Consider the following 6,978-nt stretch of genomic DNA (forward strand, 5'->3'; position numbering starts at 1 on the left):
TCACTGGTAAAATTAACCTAGCCTAAAAATTCTAGACTGCTCATGTCTTTGACAGTGGGCAAACTTACAAAATCAGCAAGCGATCAAATATTTATTTCCTTCACTGTGTATGTGTATATATATATATATATATATATATATATATATACATACAAAAAATAGTATATATATAGTGTGTGTGTATATATATATATACACACACTACCGTTCAAAAGTTTAGGGTTCACTTAGAAATGTCCTTATTTTTTAAAGAAAAGCACAGTTTTTTTCAATGAAGATAACATTAAATTAATCAGAAATACATTCTATACATTGTTAATGTGCTAAATGACTATTCTAGCTGCAAGCATCTCTTTTTTAATGCAATATCTACATAGGTGTATAGATGCCCATTTCCAGCAATTATCACTCCAGTGTTCTAATGGTACATTGTGTTTGCTAACTGTGTGAGAAGGCTAATGGATGACTAGAAAAACTTGAAAACCCTTGTGCAATTATGTTAGCACCGCTGTAAACAGTTTTGCTGTTTAGAGGAGCTATAAAACTGACCTTCCTTTGAGCTAGTTGAGAATCTGGAGCATTACATTTGTGGGTTCGATTAAACTCTCAAAATGGCTAGAAAAAGAGAGCTTTCATGTGAAACTACACAGTCCGTTCTTGTTCTTAGAAATGAAGGCTATTCCATGCGAGAAATTGCCAAGAAACTGAAGATTTCCTACAACGGTGTGTACTACTCCCTTCAGAGGACAGCACACACAGGCTCTCACCAGAGTAGAAACAGAAGTGGGAGGCCCCACTGCACAACTGAGCAACAAGACAAGCACATTAGAGTCTCTAGTTTGAGAAATAGACGCCTCACAGGTCCTCAACTGGTAGCTTCATTAAATAGTACCCGCAAAACGCCAGTGTCAACGTCTACAGTGAAGAGGCGACTCCGGGATGCTGGCCTTCAGGGCAGAGTGGCAAAGAAAAAGCCATATCTGAGACTGGCTAATAAAAGGAAAAGATTAATATGGGCAAAAGCACACAGACATTGGACAGAGGAAGATTGGAAAAAAGTGTTATGGACAGACGAATCGAAGTTTGAGGTGTCTGGATCACACAGAAGAACATTTGTGAGACGCAGAACAACTGAAAAGATGCTGGAAGAGTGCCTGATGCAATCTGTCAAGCATGGTGGAGGTAATGTGATGGTCTGGGGTTGCTTTGGTGCCGGTAAAGTGGGAGATTTGTACAAGGTAAAAGGGATTTTGAATAAGAAAGGCTATCACTCCATTTTGCAACGCCATGCCATACCCTGTGGACAGCGCTTGATTGGAGCCAATTTCATCCTACAAAAGGACAATGACCCAAAACACACCTCCAAATTATGCAAGAACTATTTAGGGAAGAAGCAGGCAGCTGGTATTCTATCTGTAATGGAGTGGCCAGCGCAGTCACCAGATCTCAACCCCATAGAGCTGTTGTGGGAGCAGCTTGACCGTATGGTACGCAAGAAGTGCCCATCAAGCCAATCCAACTTGTGGGAGGGCCTTCTGGAAACATGGAGTGAAATTTCTCCCGATTACCTCAGCAAATTAACAGCTAGAATGGCAAAGGTCTGCAATGCTGTAATTGCTGCAAATGGAGCATTCTTTGACGAAAGCAGAGTTTGAAGGAGAAAATTATTATTTGAAATAAAAATCATTATTTCTAACCTTGTCAATGTCTTGACTATATTTTCTAGTCATTTTGCAACTCATTTGATAAATATAAGTGTGAGTTTTCATGGAAAGCACAAAATTGTCTGGGTGACCCCAAACTTTTGAACGGTGGTGTGTATATATATATATATATATATATATACATACAGAAATACAAAAGTCCAGCAGCGGAGGCAACTTGTGAGTACAAGCCTTAGGGTATGTTCACATGTCTTAACAGATTACATCTGAAATTACGGAGCTGTTTTCAGGCGAAAACAGCTCCTGAATTTCAGACGTTTTTGCAAATACTCGCGTTTTTCGCGGCGTCCATTACGGACGTAATTGGAGCTGTTTTTCAATGGAGTCAATGAAAAACGGCTCCAAAAATGTCCAAAGAAGTGACATGCACTTCTTTGATGCTGCCGTCTTTTAACACGCCGTATTTTGACCGTGACGCGTAAAACGACACCTCGTCTGAACAGAACATCGTAAAACCCATTGCAAGCAATGGGCAGATATTTGCAGGCGTAATGGAGCCGTCTTTTCAGGCGTAAATCGAGGCGTTAAACGCCAGAATTACGTCTGAAAATAGGCCGTGTGAACATACCCTAAGGCCTCATGCACAGAAAAACATTAGAAAATTATTACACTAATCGGCAGCCACTTGTCTCTATCAATAACTGATAGAGAAAAGAGGCTGCTGATTAAAAAGAAAATAAAAAGCATTTCATACGTTCCCGGTCGTTGTCTTGGTGACGAGTCCCTCTTCTTCCTCCATTCCGACCTTCTTTTGTGACGCGGCAGCCTGTGATTGGCTGCAAAGGCCGCTGCAGCCTGTGATTGGCTGCAGAGGCCGCGGCAACCTGTGATTGGCTGCAGAGGCCGCGGCAGCCTGTAATTGGCTGCAGAGGCCGCGGCAGCCTGTGATTGGCTGCAGAGGCCGCGGCAGCCTGTGATTGGCTGCAGAGGACGCGGCAGCCTGTGATTGGCTGCAGAGGCCGCGGCAGCCTGTGATTGGCTGCAGAGGCCGCGGCAGCCTGTGATTGGCTGCAGAGGCTGTGGCAGCCTGTGATTGGCTGCAGAGGCTGCGGCAGCCTGTGATTGTGAAGTGCTTCCGTGTGCCGTGCGCGATTTTCGCACACCCATTGACTTCAATGGATGCGTGATGCATGAAAAACGGCCAAGTATAGGACATGTCGTGAGTTTTACGCAGCGGACATACGCTGCGTGAAAATCACAGACTGTCTGAACGGCCCCATTGACCAACATAGCTCCGTACGACGCGCGTGATTTTCACGCACGTATCACGGATGTTAAACACATTCGTGTGAATAAGGCCTAAGGATGTATTCTCATGCTGTAATGTTGTTGCCTTTTTTTGCCGCACGGCCAAAAAACGCACTGAAAAACGCATACGTTTTTCAGTGCAGTATTTAGGCTGCATGGCAAAAACCGCAGCAAAACAGCACAGTGTGAATACACCCTAAGGGCTTGTCCACACGTAGCGGAATTGCTGCGTTTTTTCCATCCAGAATTGCGGACGGAAAAAACGCAGAATACAGTAGCAGCAAAGTGGATGTGATTGAACAAGTCTCATACAAATGCTGCGTAAATACTGAGCGGAAAAAACACTCAGAAATGGACCTGCGGTGCGGAATTTTATTCCGCAGCATGTCAATTGTGTTTGCGTAATTGCTGCATATTTGCTGCGGGTTTTCCCCATTGAATTCAATGGGGAGGAAAAACCTGCAACAAATAGATCTTGCTGCGTTTTTTGCGGCGGGTTAACAGTGATTCCGTCGCAAAAAATGCTACTCTGAATAAAAAAAAACTACTATGCTTACCTAGGAGTCTGTGTTTCTTCCTCCAAGCCGGCCTCCTGGGATGACGCTTCATCCCGTGTGACCGACGCTGCAGCCAATCACAGGCTGTAGGGGCGGTCACATGGGATGAAATGTCATCCCAAGAGGCCAGCCTGGGTGATGTCAGAAGGCCGGCCTCCTGGGATGATGCTTCATCTCATGTGACCACAGCAGCAGCCAATTACAGGTTCCTGGGATGAAGCGTCAGTTTTCCACAGCCGACATACTGGGCGAAAAACTGCACCACAGTTTGGTGTGGCTTTTTGCCTGGAATTCCACAAAGATACACTGTGTGCTTTTACGCAGCGTATTCGTCCCGTGTGAACTCAGCCTTCGGGTTCATTCCCACATTGCAGGTAAGGATGGGTCACTCCTCTGTGAAGGCGCTCCTGCGCACAGTACGGTTTCCAGAGAGGCTTGTGATAAAAGAGCAACTCCACAGTTAACAAAATAAAATAAATGTGTTTGTTTAAAATTACATACATGTGTATGGAACAACATGCAGACACAATGCTATGCGTTTCGACCTAGTACCTCGGTCTTCATCAGGCATATGATAGACATCATCAGCTTGCTGTTTAAATACTCTTGTGTCAACTTATTACTGCTGGGTCAGAGGGTAAAAGTCTTAGTTCAAAATTGGAGTGGTTAATTCCTGCAGTGTTGTAATTCCTATTTTAACTAAAAGTGTGTTTTAATTTCTAACGTAGTAAAACTGTAGAAGGGAAAAGGAAGGGGGAAACATAGTCTAAAACACTATTACTTATAAAAACTGTAATATCTGTGACCCATTAAAAAGTATATGTGTCTGTCTTGTTTATCACTTCCTGAATTTCTATGGCGTTTTTAGTGTTATTATAAACTTCCTTCTTGCAATAATTTAGAATAGAAGCCAAATCTATCCTAGTTTATTACTTTGTATCAAAGCTTTTTGTTTTTGTTTTGGGGGTAGGAGTGTCTCCGTTGTCAAGGAAACAGATATCTGAATGCTGATTCTTGTTTCAGTTTGAGTTACAGTTGCCTGGCAACTGAGGGTGGCGGAGGGAACGGGGCCTTATTTCCCTCAATCCCTGCATTGGCCGTCATGGTTCAGATTGATTCCATGTTCAGGACTGAAACATTGTGTGTCTAAGTGTGCATTCACACTCATAGATAAGGCTGTGTTCACATCACCGTTGCTTTCCACTGAGGGGTTCCGTCTGAGGTTTCCGTCGGGTTAACCACTCAGCGGAAAGGCAAATGGAAACCTCAGCTTCCATTTCCCTCAACATTGAACTCAAGGGTGACGGAAACCTAGCTAATGGTTTCCATCTGTAACCATTGTGACAGGGTTCCTTCGTTTTGATGGAATCAATAGCCCTAACAGCGCAGCACCTATCGCAATAGTGTGCATTCACACTTGACAGAGATTTAGCACCTAAAACAAGAGTGTGCATTCACACTAAGACAAGATTAAACACCTAACGCATTTCTGCATCCTTTGTTTCCATAGGACGTTTCTTCAGAGGTGTATAGTGAAACAGGGCAGATTAGCACATCATTTTTCGTGGCTCTGGTATCTCACTGCCTGTGTTTCAGTTTGAGTTACAGTTACTTGGCAACTGGGGGTGTTGGAGGGAACGGGGCCTTAAATCCCTCAATCCCTGCATTGGCCGTCATGGTTCAGATCGGTTCCATGTTGAGGACTGAAACTTTGTGAGTCTGAGATCATAATGAAGTGGCATATTTCCGGAGGGTAATTATGCTGCGTTTTTGTTTTTTTCAACTCACTGTCTTAAAATGTGGTTACTCAGCATTATACATGTCTCAAATTTTACTTTTGTTCAACAACCTGGTTAGCCTATATCCTATAATATATTGGCTAGTCTAGCCCAAATTATAAAGGATTTAATCCCTTCCCGACATTTGACGCAAGTATACGTCATGGAAAGCCAGTGCTTACTGCAAAATGTCGTATACTTACGACAAATGCATGGCACCGGCTCAGAAGCTGAGTCGGTGCCATTATCCCCGGATGTCAGCGGTATCTGACATCCTGCTGTAATGGCAGGGACCGAAGTTAGCTTTGATCCCTGCCAACCCCTTAAAAGCAGCGGTCAAAAGAGATCGCTGCATTTAAGGTGTTTGCAGCTCATCGACCCCCCAGTAATTAAATCGCCGGGGTGTCGGTGGCTGCAATGGCAACCGAAGGCCTAATACTGGCCTCTCGGTCTGCCTAGCATGGAAAACGTTCAGCCCCCTTCGTGAGCCGGGGCCTGAAAGGCTTCTGTAGCCGCCGGCAAGATGGTGCCAGCTCAGGAGCTGAGCCGGCATCATCAGCGGTGGATGTCAGCTGTATGTTACAGCTGACATCCACCTGTAATGGCAGGAAATGTAGCTAGCTCCGATCCCTGCCAGTAACCCCTTAGATGCAGCAATGGGATGCGATCGCTGCATCTTTGTGGTTGTTAGCAGATCGGCAGCTGTGCCCTGCAAACGCATGGCTGCCGACTGCTACTAAGGCAATAGGACACCTAACAATGGCCTCCTGTCTGCCATTATGGAAGCCGATTATGCCCCGCCCGGCGGCGAAGCCTCATCGGCTTGCTGTCAGTGAATGACTGACAGATCTACATAGGTAGTGCAATGTATTAGAAACAAAATCTGACAGTTGGACCTTCAAGTCCCCAAGTGGGACTAAAGAAAAGTGTAAAAAAAAAAATGTGAAAAAATATAATAAATGTTTCAAGTAATGAAATAAAAACACAATCACCCTTTTTCCGTTATCAAGTCCTTTATCTTCAAAAAATAAATAAACCATACATATTTTGTATCGCCGCGACCGTAACGGCCTAAACTATAAAAATATGATGTTATTTATTCCACGCGGTGAACCGCGTAAAAAAAACGTGGAAAACAATGCCCGAATTTCTGTTTTTTGATCACTTTGCCCTATAAAAAATGAAATAAAAAGTGATCAAAAAGTCGCATATATCCAAAAATGGTACCTATAAAAACTATAGCTTGTCTCGCAAAAAACAAGCCCTCATACGAAAAAATTAAAAAGTTATGGTTCTCACAACATGGCGACAGAAAAAATACATACTTTTTACATGGTGAACGCTGTATAAAAAAACCTAAAAAGAACTATGTCAGAATTGCTGTTTTTTGGTTACCTTGCCTCTCAAAAAATAGGATGAAAAGTGATCAAGTGTACCCCAAAATGGTATCAATAAAAACTACAGATCGTCCCACAACAAAACAGTCTTCATACCACTACGGCTATGAAAAAATAAAATTAGTTAAGGCTCCAATAAGTCAGAAAATAATGTGCAGATCAGAGGGGAACATTTCGTCTGTTTCAAGAGGCGATTTATCGGGCCCCTAAAATTAGGGAACCAAGAAGGGGAGGGCCCAAACATATCTGCTGGAAGTCAGGGCGAACGTGTTAT

Source organism: Rhinoderma darwinii, chromosome 4, assembly GCF_050947455.1.
Source record: "Rhinoderma darwinii isolate aRhiDar2 chromosome 4, aRhiDar2.hap1, whole genome shotgun sequence".
NCBI lineage: Eukaryota > Metazoa > Chordata > Amphibia > Anura > Rhinodermatidae > Rhinoderma > Rhinoderma darwinii.